The sequence below is a fragment of the Triticum urartu genome, chromosome 6A (assembly GCF_056163025.1).
Source record: "Triticum urartu cultivar PI428250 chromosome 6A, HENAU_Tu73, whole genome shotgun sequence".
Taxonomy (NCBI): domain Eukaryota; kingdom Viridiplantae; phylum Streptophyta; class Magnoliopsida; order Poales; family Poaceae; genus Triticum; species Triticum urartu.
The window spans coordinates 71,465,082-71,482,681 of NC_141878.1; the positions used below are offsets into that span (position 1 = coordinate 71,465,082).

At 43.0% G+C, this 17,600-nt stretch overlaps 1 pseudogene; it reads left to right on the forward strand.

Annotated features, from left to right (window-relative positions):
* LOC147964013 (uncharacterized) overlaps window positions 1-17,600 on the forward strand; it is a 29,323-nt pseudogene that overhangs the window by 1,488 nt on the left and 10,235 nt on the right.

A 17,600-nucleotide genomic window follows, 5' to 3' on the forward strand; every position in this document is an offset into this window, starting at 1 on the left:
CGACTCGCCGGAGTTGCACGCCGTCCGAGGTTCGCCGCCGCCTCGACTTCCGTGCCGATTTTTTTTCTTTAAAAAAATATTTATTTTCTTTTTCGTCGGTTTTATTTTCGAATTTTTTTTAATATTATTTTAGTTATTTTAATTATTTTCGGATTAGGTTAATTAACGATTAATCTGCTCGTCGTTTTCTTTTTTGTCGGATTTTCCGCGGTTATTTTCTGATCGCGATTTCTGATCCGATTTTCGTTTAGTATAACTTTTTGCTCGTTTATCGGAATCAGGCGATTCAAGCGCCTGGAGTTTCGTCTCGAAACTCTCTTTCCGAATAATCAACTTAAACAAGTTTTTGCTACTGTAAAATTTGACTTAGATCCAGATTAATAGAACGAAGTTGATTTCTTTCGCCGTTTGATTTCTTTTGCCACGTTCGATTTGATTCTCTTTGCAAACCAGAGTTCTTAAGTTGAACTTTCTGGTTAGATCTTCTATTTGAGTTTTACCTGTGCATTAGATGAGTACTTATTGTATGCTTGTTTATTTGTCTGCGATAGAATACCCGGAGTGCGCCGCCTGTTACTTTGAATCTCTAGGTTTCGCGGATCATCAGCAAGGCAAGTAACACTTTGATCATACCTTTTTTCTACAACCCAGTTTTATTGCATTAGATCAATCCTCACACATTGCATGATTAGGATCTAATTAAATTGTGGGATGGGAAGTAGATGAGGTAGTACCTATTACCTGTTTATTATCAAACCTTTGGGAGTTACTTCTACGTTTGCTTATTATGCCATGCTATGCTAGTAGACGTGGATTGGATGAGTGAAATCCATGACAGATGTGAGATTGATAATTAATGGTTTATCTAAGGTGGCAACCTAAACACACATCTGGGTGGATTGAGGCACCTGGGTATTCCAGGACTTGCCTGTTTTCTTTTGGACCACTACCCAGGCTCAAAGGGATCATGAGATTATTCATACTAGAAACTTCCGTGTGCAGCCACAAGCCATTATGGGCTCTGGCATAGTTGATTAAGTCGTGCGAACTCTTACAGGGTAGACTTGCAGATGTAGGGGAAAGTAGCTGTACCGGTCTATCCATCGTAAGGTGCTAGCATTTCTGAAAGACTGTGTCTCGGTCATCCGTTTCTCAAACACCATGTAGTGCGAGAAATCCCACGGAGGTGATCGAGTCTTGTGGGGAAAAGTGTGCAAACCTCTGCAGAGTGTAATAAACTAATCATGGTTAGCCGTGTCCCCGGTTATGGACATCTTGAGTATCTAGTACCTGGATTATCATGTGAATCTCAACATGTTACTCTAAAGTTAATTTTGTTGGGTTTGTTAAATGATGATGCTTAATTGGGATTGAGAATGTTGTGAACCATTCTCAATGTTTAACAACCACCATGATAGTAATTAAATTTATTCCTTTGAAGTAGGGAAAAATTGGCTTTACGCAAAAACTATAACCATAGAGCTTTCCACCAGCCAAATATGCATATAGTATAGTTGTTTCATTCCATTACTTCCTATGTGTTACCTTACCAGCATATTCCATGTGCTGACCCGTTCTCGGGCTGCAACGTTAATGTTGCATACTTTTCAGACGACGAATAAGGAGTTTTTAGGTCGTGGTTCTATACTCAGTGATGCCGTTGGAGTTGATGGACTCACTTATCTTCCAAGCCTTCCGTTGTTATCATTATTAGATGGCCTTAAGCCATATTTATTGTAATAAGTTCTCTTTTGAGACACTCGATGTAATAAGTGTGTGATTGGTACTCTGCTATAAACCCTTCGAGTACTGTGTGGTGTCAGCATTACTGATCTAGGGATGACACCGGAGCACAGAAATCAGACTGTTTGAGGTCTGGTCGCTACAGAGATGGTATCAGAGCACACGCTGACTGTAGGACACGACCACTAAGCTAAGAGACCTAGATCACTACCCACTCTCTTCTCTTCTGACTTCTCATCTTTTCTACTCTTTAGGATGGCGGATGTAAGAAACAAGTTCACACAACTAGATGAAGATACACCCTTTGGACGCCACTTGAAGGAAGTCACTAGATACCTGAACATAGGAGTACCAAGCTTCACGGGAACCTACAATGCCACTTTACCTGAAGAAGAGAGCTGGATGATTCAAGTTCAAGTTCCAGGAAGGACGTTCATGCCAGTCACTGAGCCCATAGAGTTTTCTTTTGATGCACCAACTTGGAGTCTAGGAAATAGTATGGCAGCTCACATCGCCATGGGACGCATTGGAGAAGTCTACCGCAAGGATCTCAAGGATACTATCTACCAGATTTGTGGGCGCCGAGATGAACACTGGAAGATGATCAGCACCAGGAAAGATAGATCAATTGCAGCTTTTATCCAGGAGTTAAACCATCACATTCGACGACAGGAGAATCAGATGTGCGCCAACATGATAGATCTGAAGAAGACTAAGACTATAATCAAGGAACTGGAGGAAGAACTCAAGGCTACACGTGAAGATTATGAAGAAGAAATTGAAGTATTGATGGAGAAGAATGACGACCTGATCAAGAAGATTGGAATAATTATGGGAGGCCCGACACCAGTAGATGAAGACGAAGAACCCAAGGAGATTAGCCCGGAAGACTACATCATCATCGGCGGCACCGACTCGGAAGCAGATAGTAGCGATCATGACTATATTGATGAAGCTGGAGCCGATATCATGGAGTCTACAACCGTAGAATGTTTCTAGTAGACCACCTCACCAGTAGTAGTAGTCCACCATGTAAATATAGTAGTCCGAGCACTCTTGCGATAGATAGATCGATTGTATGCCTTTGTTTGATTGAATGAAGTGAATTATTTGCTTTTGCCTCATGTGCATATGGGTAGTGTTTTCTCTTTAGACCCCCTCTATTCTTATATCTCATCTTTTCTAAACCCTCAGATGCCTCCGAGACGTGACCCCGGATTTGCCTTTCCGCCGGAGCTCACCCAGTTGATCCAGCAGCAGAACACCTTGATGCAGTTGCTAGTTCAGAATCAGAATCAAGGGAACAACAACAACAACCCACCACCACCACCACCACCACCTGTTGACCACTTAGCCCGTTTTCTTAGGCTGAATCTGCCGGTGTTTTCCAGTAGCACCGAGCCGATAGTAGTAGATGATTGGCTCCGCAAGACAGCTAGGGAGTTGACCACAGCAGGATGCACAGATGCGGAGAAGGTGAAGTTTGCCGCACATCAGTTAGAAGGACCCGCAGCATCCTGGTGGGAGAATTTCACAACCACCTTCCCAGTCGACACTGTCACATGGGACCAGTTTCAGCAGGCTTTCGTACTGCCCATGTTTCAGCAGGAGCAATGGCCATGAAGAAGCGTGAGTTTCGTAACTTGCGCCAAGGAGTACGGACAGTTGGCCAGTATGTGGAGTTTAGTAAGCTAGCACGTTATGCCCCAGATGACGTTGCTACGGATGCAGCTAAGCAGGAGAAATTCCTGGAAGGACTGAATGATGAGTTGAGTATGCAGTTGATGGTAGCCACCTTCAACAACTACCAGGAGTTGGTAGACCGTGCTCTTATGATTGAAGGGAAGCAACAGCAAATTGAGAACCGCAAGAGGAAGTATGGACAAGGAAAGTATAACTCAGGAGCTCAGCAGAAGCCACGCTTTACCCCTAGACCGGGAGGACATTTTCAGCATACCCATGGAGTAGGTAGCTCGCACAATCACAATGAAACCAAGAATAGTAACGGGAATGGAGAAAGCAATGGACAGAACCGCAACACCCCATCAACCCCAGCCAAGAGAGATCTGAGTCAAGTCACCTGTTTCAAGTGTTCCAAGACCGGACATTATGCCAATGAATGTCCTGAAGGCCAAAACGGCAATGGAAGCTCTGGAAAGAAGCCGAACCCTTTCAACAGGGGACAGGTGAACCACGTTAATGTGGAGGAGGTTGAAGCTCAGCCCGATGCAATAATAGGTAAGTTTTTGGTTAAGTCATATACTGCACTCGTTCTTTTTGATACTGGTGCATCGCATTCATACATATCAAGGGGATTTGTGGAAAAGTATAGCCTGCCCACTAGGGTTCTTAAAACACCTATGCTAGTAAGCTCGCCAGGAGCAGAGTACATGGCCGGACAAGGATGTTTTCAAGTGCCATTAAGTATAGGAAGGCATGTTTTCCCAACGGATTTAATTATTCTGGAATCCCAAGGTTTGGATGTAATTCTCGGTATGGATTGGCTGTCGATGTATGGAGGAAACATCGATTGCGCCAGTAAGACAATTTTGCTCACAACGCCAGAAGGAAGAAGGATCAAGTATGTATCCCGACATGTGCCAAACAGGACACAAGTAAATTCCTTATCAGGAGTTGTGCAGGAGGAAGTACCAGTGGTAAAGGATTTTCCTGATGTATTTCCCGAAGAGTTGCCAGGCATACCACCGGATAGAGACATTGAGTTTTTAATTGAGCTTTTGCCAGGCACTGGGCCAATATCGAAGCGACCATACAGGATGCCCGCAAAAGATTTGGTGGAAATTAAGAAGCAGATTAAGGAGTTACTGGATAAAGGTTACATTCGCCCAAGTTCTTCGCCTTGGGGATCACCAGTACTTCTAGTGGAGAAGAAGGATGGATCGTTAAGAATGGTTGTTGACTATCGAGGATTGAATGAAGTAACAATCAAAAACAAGTACCCGCTACCAATGATCAATGATCTGTTTGATCGATTGCAAGGGGCTAAAGTGTTTTCCAAGATCGATTTGCGATCAGGGTACCATCAGTTGAAGATTCGAGAGCAGGACATACCTAAGACAGCATTCACCACAAGATATGGATTGTATGAGTATACCGTTATGTCATTTGGACTGACTAACGCACCTGCCTATTTTATGAACATGATGAACAAAGTGTTCATGGAGTTTTTGGATAAGTTCGTCGTGGTTTTCATCGATGATATTCTGGTATTCTCAAAGAATGAAGAGGAGCATAAAGAACATTTGTGATTGGTACTTGAGAAGCTCAGAGAACATCAGTTATATGCCAAGTTCAGCAAATGTGAGTTTTGGTTGAAGGAAGTTGGATTCCTCGGACATGTTATATCCGGAGAAGGAATAGCAATTGACCCCACCAAGGTTATCACTGTGACCAATTGGGAAGCACCAACAACAGTTGGAGAGATCGGGAGTTTTCCGGGACTCGCAGGATACTACCGGAGATTTATTGAGAACTTCACGAAGATTGCGAAGCCTATGACGGAGTTGCTGAAGAAGGATACTAAGTTCAAATGGACTGAGGAGTGTGAGGCTAGTTTCCAGGAATTGAAGAACCGTTTGGTTACCTCACCAGTGTTGATTTTGCCAGATCAAACCAAGGATTATGAGGTGTATTGCGACGCTTCACGTCAAGGACTTGGAGCAGTGCTTATGCAGGAGGGAAGAGTTGTTTCGTATGCTTCACGACAACTGAAGCCTCACGAATTGAATTATGCCACGCATGATTTGGAGTTAGCAGCCGTAGTGCATGCATTGAAGACATGGAGACATTTCCTCATTGGAAACCATTGTGAGGTGTACACGGATCACAAGAGTTTGAAGTACATTTTCACGCAGAAGGAGTTGAACCTCAGACAAAGGAGAGGTTGGAGCTCATCAAGGATTATGATATGAGATTGCATTATCATCCCGGGAGGGCTAATGTAGTAGCTGATGCATTAAGCCGCAAGAGCCATGTCAATACGTTAATGACGGGAGAAATACCCAAGGAGTTAGCAGAAAATCTTCGTGAACTATGTTTGGAAATAGTTCCGAGAGGCTATGTAGCAATGTTGGAAATTCAGTCAACTTTGATGGACAGAATCAGGAAAGCTCAGAAGACTGACAAGGAGATTGCTTCTATAAAAGAGAAAATGAGCCAAGGAAAAGCTAAAGGATTTCATGAGGATGAGCACGACACCCTATGGTTTGAAGACCGTGTTTATGTACCCAATGACCCGGAGATCAGAAAGTTGATTCTGCAAGAGGCACATGATTCACCGTATTCGATTCACCCAGGAAATACCAAGATGTATTTGGATTTGAAGGATATTTTCTGGTGGACCGGAATGAAGAAGGATATTGCGGAGTATGTAGCAGTTTGTGACGTATGTCAGAGAGTAAAGGCAGAGCATCAGAAGCCAGCAGGATTGTTACAACCATTGCCGATACCCGAATGGAAGTGGGATAAGCTAGGCATGGATTTTATCACGGGATTACCAAGGACTCGTTCAGGCTATGACTCGATTTGGGTTGTAGTTGATAGATGGACGAAGGTAACTCATTTCATCCCAGTAAAGACCACTTACACCAGTGCTAAGTTGGCAAAGATATAGATGACCAGGATCGTATATTTGCATGGAGTTCCGAGGAGCATCGTATCAGATAGAGGAACCCAGTTTACCTCAAAGTTCTGGAAGCAGTTGCATGAGACTTTGGGTACTAGGCTAGAATTTAGTACAGCTTTTCATCCACAGACAGATGGACAGACCGAGAGAGTCAATCAGATTTTGGAGGATATGCTGAGAGCTTGTGCGCTAGATTATGGATCTAGTTGGGACGATAATTTTCCATATGCAGAGTTCTCTTACAATAATAGCTATCAGACCAGTTTGAAGATGGCCCCTTTCGAAGCTCTGTACGGAAGGAGGTGCAGGACACCGTTGTCATGGGACGAAGATGGAGACCGCCAGTTGTTTGGACCAGATCTGATTAAAGAGTCTGAACAGAAGGTGAAGTTGATTCGTGATAGGCTCAAGGTAGCCCAGTCCAGGCAGAAGAGCTACGCAGATTCTAAACGCAAGGAGACAGTTTACGAAGTCGAAGACAGAGCTTATCTTCGAGTATCCCCACTTCGAGGGATTAAGCGCTTTGGAGTTAAGGGGAAGTTAGCGCCACGATTTGTAGGGCCATATCGAGTTTTGGAGCGTATGGGAGAAGTGGACTACAAGTTGGAATTGCCAGAAGGATTGACAGGAGTTCATGATGTGTTCCCCGTTTCTCAGTTGAAGAAGTGTCACGCGGAGATGGCTGACATACCTTTGAGAGACACAGTGCCATTGGAAGCAATTCAGTTGGATAACAATTTGACCTATGAGGAGAAACCAGTCAAGATTCTCGAGCTTGCCAGCCGAGTCACTCGCAGCAAGGTTATCAAGTTTTGCAAAGTTCAGTGGAGCCACCACACGGAGGATGAAGCCACCTGGGAGCGAGAGGAAGATTTGCTCAAGGACCACCCTCACCTATTTTCTAGCCAACCCGAATCTCGAGGGCGAGATTCATCTTAAGAGGGGTAGGTTTGTAACATCCCAAATTTTCAATTTGGAATGTTATACATTAGATCATCATGCATATCATATTTTATTCTGCTTTTGGTTTTGATCCTAGAAAATCCTAAGCAACTCAAGGACCCACGGAGAGAGTTGGGGATTTCGTTATTTACATATTTGAGTTTTCTCAAATGTTGTAAACAGGATCATTTGATTTTATTTATTTTATCATCAATTATTTCTATTACAAAAATATGAGAGAGGGAATAAAATGACTTTCCCAAAATATAGAAATATTGAGGATTTAATTAAAAATCAAATAAGATTATTTCGGAGTTTTTCGGTATTTTTAATTGAATTTAGGAAAAAATACGCGTTTTTCAAAATTGTATTTTGGGCCCAAATAAATGTTCACTTTATCGGGCTTGATTTTAGAAACCCAGGAAAATTTATTTCATGATTTTTGGAGTCCGTTTAGTATTTCTTTTTATTTTTCTTCCGAGCGTAATTATTTAAAAAAACGAAACCGACTATGGGCCGTACCCGAGCGGGACTCCGCCCGGGGGCGCCTTTAAATAGCGAGGCACCCGGCGCCCCAGCCCATAACCGTGCCCGCGCCCGAAACCCTAGCCTGCCGCCGCCGCTGCCGCCGACTCGCCGGAGTTGCACGCCGTCCGAGGTTCGCCGCCGCCTCGACTTCTGTGCCGATTTTTTTTCTTTTAAAAAAATATTTATTTTCTTTTTTGTCGGTTTTATTTTTGAATTTTTTTAATATTATTTTAATTATTTTAATTATTTTTGGATTAGGTTAATTAACGATTAATCTGCTCGTCGTTTTCTTTTTCTTCGGATTTTCCGCGGTTATTTTCTGATCGCGATTTCTGATCCGATTTTCGTTTAGTATAACTTTCGCTCGTTTATCGGAATCAGGCGATTCAAGCGCCTGGAGTTTCGTCTCGAAACCCTCTTTCCGAATAATCAACTTAAACAAGTCTTTGCTACTGTAAAATTTGACTTAGATCCAGATTACTAGAACGAAGTTGATTTCTTTCGCCGTTTGATTTCTTTTGCCACGTTCGATTTGATTCTCTTTGCAAACCAGGGTTCTTAAGTTGAACTTTCTGGTTAGATCTTCTATTTGAGTTTTACCTGTGCATTAGATGAGTACTTATTGTATGCTTGTTTATTTGTCTGCGATAGAATACCCGGAGTGCGCCGCCTGTTACTTTGAATCTCTAGGTTTCGCGGATCATCAGCAAGGCAAGTAACACTTTGATCATACCTTTTTTCTACAACCCAGTTTTATTGCATTAGATCAATCCTCACACATTGCATGATTAGGATCTAATTAAATTGCGGGATGGGAAGTAGATGAGGTAGTACCTATTACCTGTTTATTATCAAACCTTTGAGAGTTACTTCTACGTTTGCTTATTATGCCATGCTATGCTAGTAGACGTGGATTGGATGAGTGAAATCCATGACAGATGTGAGATTGATAATTAATGGTTTATCTAAGGTGGCAACCTAAACACACATCTGGGTGGATTGAGGCACCTGGGTATTCCAGGACTTGCCTGTTTTCTTTTGGACCGCCACCCAGGCTCAAAGGGATCATGAGATTATTCATACTAGAAACTTCCGTGTGCAGCCACAAGCCATTATGGGCTCTGGCATAGTTGATTAAGTCGTGCGAACTCTTACAGGGTAGACTAGCAGATGTAGGGGAAAGTAGCTGTACCGGTCTATCCATCGTAAGGTGCTAGCATTTCTGAAAGACTGTGTCTCGGTCATCCGTTTCTCAAACACCATGTAGTGCGAGAAATCCCACGGAGGCGATCGAGTCTTGTGGGGAAAAGTGCGCAAACCTCTGCAGGGTGTAATAAACTAATCATGGTTAGCCGTGTCCCCGGTTATGGACATCTTGAGTATCTAGTACCTGGATTATCATGTGAATCTCAACATGTTACTCTAAAGTTAATTTTGTCGGGTTTGTTAAATGATGATGCTTAATTGGGATTGAGAATGCTGTCAAACATTCTCAATGTTTAACAACCACCATGATAGTAATTAAATTTATTCCTTTGAAGTAGGGAAAAATTGGCTTTACGCAAAAACTATAACCATAGAGCTTTCCACCAGCCAAATATGCATATAGTATAGTTGTTTCATTCCATTACTTCCTATGTGTTACCTTGCCAGCATATTCCATGTGCTGACCCGTTCTCGGGCTGCAACGTTAATGTTGCAGACTTTTCAGACGACGAATAAGGAGCTTTTAGGTCGTGGTTCTATACTCAGTGATGCCGTTGGAGTTGATGGACTCACTTATCTTCCAAGCCTTCCGCTGTTATCATTATTAGATGGCCTTAAGCCATATTTATTGTAATAAGTTCTCTTTTGAGACACTCGATGTAATAAGTGTGTGATTGGTACTCTGCTATAAACCCTTCGAGTACTGTGTGGTGTCAGCATTACTGATCCAGGGATGACACCGGAGCACAGAGATCAGACTGTTTGAGGTCTGGTCGCTACAATACGTGTATCTGTGTGTTGTACCCACAACAACAACAACAAAGCGTTTAGTCCCAAACAAGTTGTGTGTTGTACCCACCTAAGAACTAATTGGCCAAGACAAACCCACTATAGTTTATGCATGCTAAGACCTTGGCTGGCGCGAACTTCCAATTTAATGTAATAGTCATTGTATCATTTGGTCTTGCCTGTATTTTTCTGAATAGTTTTTGAGCATCCATTGTTCACCATGGGGTAAGTTCTGTAGCTGCCAATCTGAAGTTATATATGGCACAATCATATTTTTTAATCCAGTTTAGCATTCTGGCAGTTAAGAAAGAATCAAATGCCCTTTGTATCAGACACCTATTGTCGTGATGATGCAACAAGGGGTGTTTTTCTTAGATAGTGTGAAATATATTGAGTGAAAATTGCTGAATTGCTACTTCTCAGTCTGCTAAGAGGAGTCCACATTTCTACTTCTGTAATTGATACTTTCCCACCTCTTTCTATGAAATGTCATGGATTGTCATTTCAGATAATAAGTAGGTGGTAAGAGACTTGTTGCAAAACCAAAAGGGGGCACACAAAAAATAAATTCTATTTGCCTATTTTGTGTTGTAGAATCCGGGTCTTAAATCATTTGTTGTCTATAATGTGTGGCAAGCCAGGAGCTTAGACGTCTTTTGAAGGTTGCGTTGTGAGACGCACTGTATATATTTGAAATGTTCTTATTCGTTCCTGCTAGCTAGTGGAAAGTGTCTTCACCAAAACTGGTTTTCTCAGCGAGCTCTCATGTTTCTGTGAAGCAGCAGAGATTTTCTAAGAGTTTTGAACTATGAGTTTAAAAGTGAAAGATATCATGCCCTTAGTTGCAACATAAAATGCTCCCAAGGCTTGATAGCTGTGACGCCCTAAGACCGGAGTTTCAGATGCCTTTCATGTTTTTCCGGGTTTTGTCGTGTGTTTTTTTTTGCTTGTTGCATTCATCATTGCATCATGTGCATTGCATCATATCTTCTTGCACCTCTTCTTAAAACTCAACTAAATAAAATGCATAGATCTTTGATCTATTTAAATTGAGGGAACTCACCTGGTGATTTCTCTATATAACATATCCTCCCAATATATTAGGGAGCTATAAAAAATATTCCATTCTTTAGGAATCGACCATAACACACGTGCAAAATATGTTTCCCATGTTTATTCATCTTCGAGTTTGATCTTCAAACCTTGCCAATATTTCTCATCTCTTTTATCGAGGCTCCTCAAAAAATCTCAGCCCATTTAGAGTCCTTTCGAATGGGTTTCAAAATTCAAACATGTTGAATTAAATTTAACATGTGTGAATCTATTTTTTTCTCCAAAAATCCTCTTGCCATTTTATTTAAATTCCTCACATTTTTGTGAGTCCAGAAATATTACCATCGTGCGCAAATTCTTTCCCTAACCCCCTCTTCTTTTTCTTCTCTCTATGTTTTTCTGTTAAAGGAAAAAGAGTGAGGAAGAGAGAGCCCAGCTAGGCAGGCCCATCTGCGCCTACGCGCCTTCCTCTCCACTGGGCCTCCTGCGTCGGCCCACCTTAACCCCACTAACCCTAGCCCGCTAGATCCCTCGCTCTCCTCTCGTCTCCTTCCACCGCCACACATGCTCGAGTTAATTGTACAGAAGTATCACAATTCGGGTATCACATGCAGATTGGTACCATGATTGCTAATTTTTACGTGTCAGTACCAACATTGATCTAAGTTTTTGTAAATTAGGCTAAAACGCGTATCCGTACGTATTGACGGTGTATCTGACCGATGGAGCCCGCCCGGTAGGTACCGACATGGCATGTTTTTTGCAGAAAACCCCCTTATGTTATATGTAATCACAAAAATGCCCAAAATTTTTGCAGGAAAAAGGCTGCAGGAGAGGCCCATCTGCGCCTACGCGCCTTCCTCTCCACTGGGCCTCCTGCGTCGGCCCACCTTAACCCCACTAACCCTAGCCCGCTAGATCCCTCGCTCTCCTCTCGTCTCCTTCCACCGCCACACATGCTCGAGTTAATTGTACAGAAGTATCACAATTCGGGTATCACATGCAGATTGGTACCATGATTGCTAATTTTTACGTGTCAGTACCAACATTGATCTAAGTTTTTGTAAATTAGGCTAAAACGCGTATCCGTACGTATTGACGGCGTATCTGACCGATGGAGCCCGCCCGGTAGGTACCGACATGGCATGTTTTTTGCAGAAAACCCCCTTATGTTATATGTAATCACAAAAATGCCCAAATTTTTTGCAGGAAAAAGGCTGCAGGAGAGGCCTTTTTTTTGTTCGCAATTTCCACCATCGAATCTGGACTGGTTTGAAATTTTCCGCCCGGTAGGTACCGACAAGGCACGTTTTTTGCAGAAAACCCCCTTATGTTATATGTAATCACAAAAATGACCAAATTTTTTGCAGGAAAAAGGCTGCAGGAGAGGCTTTTTTTTTGTTTGCAATTTCCACCATCGAATCTGGACTGGTTTGAAATTTTCCGCCACTTGAACAAATAAATAAAAGGAAAGTAAAATCAGGAGCCGGCGGGAATCGAACCCACGACCTGCAGTGCACAGGCGCCACGAGCTAACCACAACGCCACAGGGCTGCTCACGTTCCACAACAGGCGTCCCTTCTCTTATAGTATGCCTGAAGCGCTGGGCCGGCCCACCGAGGCCTGCATTTTTTTTTTCGTTTCGCACTTAACTGGCGCGCGTGTTGGGCTCGTTCGTTGCCCCGGTTACTATTCGTTTCATTTCTTTTATGCTTTTATAATGCGCGGTGAACATTTTGTAATCTATATATGGTGTACATTTTCTTAATACACGATGAGTTTCAAGAATATTATGATCACACAAATTTTTATTTATAGTGAATATTTTCTTAATACATGGTGAAATTTTTTGCATTCCAAAAAATGTTCAGCATGTATTAAAAATTTATTGTGTAAAATTCATTCTTGCATTTCCAGAAACACGTCAATTTTTTCTTATAAAAGTTGAACAGTTTTAATGCATTTCTAAAATTTATTAAGATTACACAATTATTTTTAATACAGGTTGTCAAATTTTCTTTACAAATGATTAATACTTTCTCCATCAATAAACGTTGAACATATTTTAAATGCAAATCGAACATTTTTGTAATATATCTTGAACTTTTTCTTAAGATATGATGAACATTTTACGTAATGCGCGGTGAATTTTTTGTAATTTATGGTGAACATTTTCTTGATACATGAAGAGTTTCAAGAACTTTTTGCCCCGGTTTCTTAATCATTCTTGCAATCAATGCATTAAAATTTGAACATATAATTTTAAATGCATTAAATTTTTGAAACATGGCGCAGAACATGTATTAAAAATAATTGTGTAATCATAATAAATTTTAGAAATGCATTAAAAAATTTCAATTTTTATTAAAATAATCAAGTGTTTCTCGAAATGCAAATTGATTTTACACAATAAGTTTTAATATATACTGAACATTTTGTGAAATACAAAAATTTCATCATGTATTAAGAAAATATTCAACATAATAATCTTGAAACTCACCGTGTATTAATAAAATGTCACCATAAATTACAAAAAAGTTACTATGAATTAAGTAAAATGTTCCTTGTCATAAGAAAATTGAACAACCTATAGTACAAAAATGTTCAATTTGCATTTCAAATATGTTCAACGGATATTACCAAAGTTTATTATATTAAGAAAATGTTCACCGTTTGTAAAGAAAAGTTCATCGTACATTGAAAAATGTTCACTATAAGCAGAAAAAGTGTTCAGCGTATATTTTTTTGAGGATTTGTTCAGCGTATATTAAAAAAATGTTCACTGCGCATTATAAAAGCATAAGAGAAATGAAACGAGTAACCGGGGCAGGGAACGAGCCCAACACGCGCGCCAGTTAAGTGCGAAACGAAAAAAAAAATGCAGGCCTCGGTGGGCCGGCCCAGCGTTTCAGGAATACTATAAGAAAGGAGACGCCTGTAGAGGAACGTGAGCTGCGCTGTGGCGTTGTGGTTTGCCCGTGGCGCCTGTGCAATGCAGGTCGCGTGTTCACTTCCAGCCGGCGCCTGATTTTATTTTCCTTTTATTTATTTGTTCAAGTGGCGGAAAATTTCAAACCTCGATGGTGGAAATTGCGAACAAAAAAAATCCTCTCCTGGAGCCTTTTTCCCGCAAAAAATTTGGGCATTTTTGTGATTACAAGGGGGTTTTCTGCAAAAAAACATGCCACGTCGGCACCTGATGGAAATTTCAAACCAGTCCAGATTCGATGGTGGAAATTGCGAACAAAAAAAATCCTCTCCTGGAGCCTTTTTCCCGCAAAAAATTTGGGCATTTTTGTGATTACATATAACATAAGGGGGTTTTCTGCAAAAAACATGCCACGTCGGCACCTGACGGGCGGGCCCCATCGGTCAGATACACCGTCAATACGTATAAATACGCGTTTTAGCCTAATTTGCAAAAACTTAGACCAATGTTGGTACTGACACGCAAAAATTAGCAATCATGGTACCAATCTGCATGTGATGCCCGAATTGTGGTACTTCTGTGCAATTAACTCCACACGCTCACACGCATCGCACTAGAGAGAGTGTTGCAACGCTTCCTGCCCAAATCCACTCGCAACCCACGCCGCCGTCCATGCGCAACAACTCATCGCCGGCCTCCCCTGCCTCAGCCACTTGTGGATTCGGCGCCTCGCCGCCCGAATCTGTCCGTCTCCGCGTCGACCGCGCCACCAGACTGCCCTCTTGACCTGCCTCCAGCGCGCTGCCGTCCAGGACCCCGCAAGCCGCTCCACTCGTTGGAGTTGGAGTCCCGGAGGTCGCGACTCCTCGACATCTTCTCGTCGGAGTCCCGCATCACGCCATCTCGCCTCCTCCTCACCTCCCCATGCGCCTGCACCGGAGACCTCCGCCTCCAGCCATGCCGACGAGCAAGCTGCTGCCGTCCACCTCGTCGCGTTCATCTTCGCCACCGTCCTCCTCGCGCATGCCCCTGCCATCCTCAACCACCTCCCAGCGCCAACCTCCTCCGCTCTTCCTCCTGCTGGCCACGGAGTGCCGCCATGCCTCCCCTGCAGCTACTCCGGCGAGCTCCAGCAGCTCTGCCACGTTCCAGTGCCGCCGGCTGACCTTGTCTTCCTTCTGCCCTGCTGCCGCTGTTTTTCCCGTGACAAATGAAACGGGCACGCCGCCTCCCCGCCACAGCGCCGTGCCCCTGTTCATCTTCGTTGTCACCACGAGCCCCGTGCCCACTTCCATCTCTGTTCGCGTGCCGCCTTGCCTTGTCTGCTTCCGGCCAGAGGCCCTTTTGGTCTCGCTTTGTTTTGGGTCAGCAAGAGGGACGCCAAGACCTACGAGAACGACTTCATGGACCGACGAGTACCACGACGATCGTTGTTCGCCAAGTGCACCTTCGGATGGCCAAGTTCCTCTTCAAATGTACGACTACACGGTGTTGCGCCAAGTACCACGATGGCCGGAGCCCTCGGACCCGTCAAGTCTGTCTACGAACCGCGTACAACTACCGTCGCTCTGAAGACGTTGGATTCGTTAAGTACCTCTCCAAAAACGAAACGTGTACCGCTACCGTCGCTAGAATCGAGACCGACAAGTCCGAAGATGCAAGTACCACTCCGAACCATGTACGACTACCGTCGCCGAAGACCCGTGTAACGCAAACGTCAAGTTCCTCTACCGATGACTCGAACGGCTACAAAACGTGTACCACTACTTCCCTCGACGACCCGTGAACGACTACTTCCTCTACGAACTCGAACTGCTCTGAGAATGCGCCCTTGGAAGGTATAAATGCCGAAACGACGCCCGTGGACAAATGCTTGTGATGTGTAGTATGAGATGCTCTTGTTTGGCCGTGTTCGCATCGTGTCCGTTTTGTCACCGATTCATGGGAAACCCCGGTGTCCGGGATCACTCCCCGTTGCTCTTGCACGTTTTCCATCACCCCCACTTGTTCCTTGGACCGAGTTATCGGTATCGGGATGTTGCCGTGGCGCCATGTCCATTTTCGCCGCCGTGGCACCCTTTCATTCCGTCATGGCGACAAATGCTTCATAACATGTTCATATCAACATTTTCATAAAATTGCATAAACTTGAACATGTCATCCGCATCATGATAATAAAATTTAAAATGGTTAACGTTGTTGTTGCATTAAATTGCTAAAGCACAGGAGGATTTACCGGAATTGTTGTTTGATGTTTCCGGCCTCATTTAAAATGCCTAACTGTGTATTTTACTTAAGCTCACCCTCTTGCCATGTTTAACAACATTTAATATTGTTGGGTACATAACCGGGAGTGAACTAAATAATTGATGTGGTGTTTCGTCAATAAGCAACTCGTTGCATATTGAGCTCCACTGAATTTGTAGTATTGTTTGTTGCACTTTGCCATGCCATGCATAATTAAACCAGACATGCATCATACTTGGTTGTGCATCATGCCATGTTTATGTGATGGTTGTTTATTATGTTGTTTGCTTCTTTCTGGTTATGCTTCTTCGGGTTAGTTCTGATAACATCGCGTTTGTGAGGATCCGTTCGACTTCGTCCGTTTGTATTCTTCATGGACTCGTTCTTCTTCCTTGCAGGATCTCAGGCAAGATGACCATACCCTCGAAATCACTTCTATCTTTGCTTGCTAGTTGCTTGCTCTTTTGCTATGCTGCGATACCTACCACTCGCTATATGATGCCTCCCATGTTGCCATGTCCAGCCTCTAACCCACCTTTCCTAGCAAACCGTTGTTTGGCTATGTTACCGCTTTGCTCAGCCCCTCTTATAGTGTTGCTAGTTGCAGGTGACGATGAAGTTTGTTCCATGTTGGAACATGGTTATGTTGGGATATCACAATATCTATTGTTTTATTAATGCATCTATATACTTGGTAAAGGGCGGAAGGCTCGGCCTTATGCCTGGTGTTTTGTTCCACTCTTGTCGCCCTAGTTTCCGTCATACCAGTGTTATGTTCCTTGATTGTGCGTTCCTTACACGGTTGGGTGTTATGGGAACCCCTTGACAGTTTGCCTTGAATAAAACTCCTCCAGCAAGGATCAACCTTGGTTTTACATTTGCCTAACAACCTATCACCTTCCCTTGGGTTCTGCAGACTCAAGGATCATCTTTATTTTAACCCCCTGGGCCAGTGCTTGTCTAAGTGTGTTGGAAATATGCCCTAGAGGCAATAATAAAATGGTTATTATTATATTTCCTTGTTCATGATAATTGTGTATTGTTCATGCTATAATTGTGTTATCCGGAAATCATAATACATGTGTGAATACATAGACCACAACATGTCCCTAGTGAGCCTCTAGTTTACTAGCTCGTTGATCAATAGATGGTTACGGTTTCCTAACCATGGACATTGGATGTCATTGATAACGGGATCACATCATTAGGAGAATGATGTGATGGACAAGACCCAATCCTAAGCATAGCACTAGATCGTGTAGTTCGTTTGCTAAAGCTTTTCTAATGTCAAGTATCTATTCCTTAGACCATGAGATTGTGCAACTCCCGGATACCGTAGGAATGCTTTGGGTGTGCCAAACGTCACAACGTAACTGGGTGGCTATAAAGGTACACTACGGGTATCCCCGAAAGTATCTGTTGGGTTGGCACGAATCGAGACTGGGATTTGTCACTCCGTATGACGGAGAGGTATCTCTGGGCCCACTTAGTAACACATCATCGTAATGAGCTCAATGT